We start from the raw sequence: 2,231 nt of genomic DNA, 5'->3' as shown, positions 1-2,231 counted from the left end.
GGCTTATTACTGCATTAACTAATGGTATAATGTATATTATACCATTAGTTAATGCAGTAATAACTGTGATTAAGTTAGTTAAGGCATCAACGGATGGTAAATAATGCATCAATTAATACCTTAGTTAACATGAGCATTTTTAATAAATGTTAATTAAACAATTTATTCAACTGTTAACGGTTAGTTAATGCTTATTAATGCATTAACTAATGATAATTAATGTACCCTTATTGTAAAGTGTTACCGATATTTATTTAAACAAGTCGGTACCAAATGAGTAGCCTGTAAGCATCAAAACCACAGTATTTATCCACCCATCCCTAGCATTTGGCTGAACTTTCAATTCCTTGTATCATTCACTAAGCTTTCAGCACGACTTTCTCGCTCTCAAAACAGCAAAACTAAGAGGGAAAAGTTTAACCCTACTGTCTAGTATCTCCTACATAGGACGTATCATTTCTGGCCAAAACCTAAGTTTAACTTGTACGTAAAAGCTAATTAGGTTTTGGCCGACGATGCCCGGAATTTTTTCTTTCACCTTGCCTTTCTGGGCTTCCTTATATACTCAGCAAAAAAAGATATGTCCTGTCACTTTCAACTGCTTATATATTTTAAGCAAACTTAACGTGCAAATATTTAACAACTTAGACATAAACTGAACAATTTTCACAGAAATTGAATAATTTATCCTTGAACAAGTGGGGGGGGGGGTGTCAGACTCAAAAGTACCCCTCAGTATCTGGTGTAGCCACCAGCTGCATTAAGTACTGCAGTGCATCGCCTCCTCATGTACCGCACCAGACTGGCCAGTTCTTATGTTTAACATTGCCATCCTCTACCTGTCCCGCAGGTATGATATTTGGATGTACCGATCCTATGCAGGTGTTGTTACACGTGGTCTGCCACTGCGAGGATGATCAGCTGTGCTTCCTGTCTCCCTGTAGCACTGTCTTGTAGGGACATTGCAATGTATTGCCCTCGCCACATCTGCCGTCCTCAGGTTTCCTTGCACCATGCCTAAGGCACGTTCATGCAGATTAGCAGGGACCCTGGGCATCTTTCTCTTGGTGTTTTTCAGTCAGTAGAAAGATCTCTTTACTTTCCTAATTTTCTTACTGTGACCTTAATTGCCTACTGCCTGCAAGCTGTTAGTCTTTTCGTCGTTCAACAGGTGCATGTTCATTAATTGTTTATGGTTCATTGAACAAGCATGGAAAATATTGTTTAAACCCTTTACAATGAAGATCTCTAAAGTTTCGATTTTTACTAAATATCTTTAAAATACAGTGTCCTATAAAAGGGACGTTTCTTTTTTTTCTGAGTTTATAAGACACATACCCAGGAAAAAATAAATAAATCTTATATCTTCAGGTACATGTTTTAGTGTATTTAATACAGAGATGAAACAGGAGACTACTGAATTCAATAAACAGCATTAGAGAAAAAGAGATAAAACTGGAAAACATAAATAGCTAAATAAAGTGTATTGTCAAGAATAAATGTGTACACTGATGCAGCATTCCTTCTTAAACATACACACAGATACACAGGCACGGAATAGACACACTGTAAAAACGTCTTTTAAAATGTGGATGGCCGTACAGGGAACAGCACATAAGAGCTTTTATTCTTCTAACCGATTCTCTTAAATGTCACAATAGAAGCTTTATAAAAGCTGGAAACTCATATTTAAATATTGAAGGTGGGTTGATTACAAGGAGTAATATTACAGGTGAAATTAAGTCTACCCCACTACAATAAAACATCATTAAATGTCAGTTAATATAAAGGTCATAAGGTATAAAGATAATTAAAAAAGTTACATGGTAAAGGGCAAGAGAGGTCAACCTTGTAACTTTAACTAGTACATAAAACTCATAAAGAGCTTAACAACCTGCATTTGTTAAATAGAAATAGCTAAACATGTACAATTAAAAGTATTTTTATTTCTTTAAAGCACAGTGAAATAAAACTAGCAATTGAGGACAGCAAAACGTTCCAATTTTAACCAGATGACAGACGTTTACTTGGTCAATAGTTAAGTGTTAACACTTCACTAAACACTGCCAACAATGGTAACCAACCAGGAAGCTGAACAGGCAAGGTATAAACATGTGACAATGTGTCTGGTGAAATACATTAACAAAAAAATCAAGCATGTCAATATAATCCATTAACAAGTGCAGACAAAAAGCAGAGCATCCTTCATTTTTTTTAAGGGTAAGGCAAAC

The 2,231-nt window shown here is 35.6% G+C and overlaps 1 protein-coding gene across 2 annotated transcripts in view; it reads right to left on the bottom strand.

Moving 5' to 3' along the window:
• Nucleotides 1-1,374: 1,374 nt before the first annotated feature.
• ect2 (epithelial cell transforming 2) overlaps nt 1,375-2,231 on the bottom strand; it is a 190,415-nt gene continuing 189,558 nt past the window's right edge. For both annotated transcript variants that reach the window (XM_039811664.1, XM_039811665.1), the window contains one exon: nt 1,375-2,231. This exon is cut by the window's right edge and continues 478 nt beyond it. The gene's annotated coding sequence lies outside the window, so the exon portion shown is untranslated.

Source organism: Perca fluviatilis, chromosome 9, assembly GCF_010015445.1.
Source record: "Perca fluviatilis chromosome 9, GENO_Pfluv_1.0, whole genome shotgun sequence".
NCBI lineage: Eukaryota > Metazoa > Chordata > Actinopteri > Perciformes > Percidae > Perca > Perca fluviatilis.
Note: the sequence above shows the minus strand (reverse complement) of the source record. Positions and strands in the feature narration are given on the sequence as shown.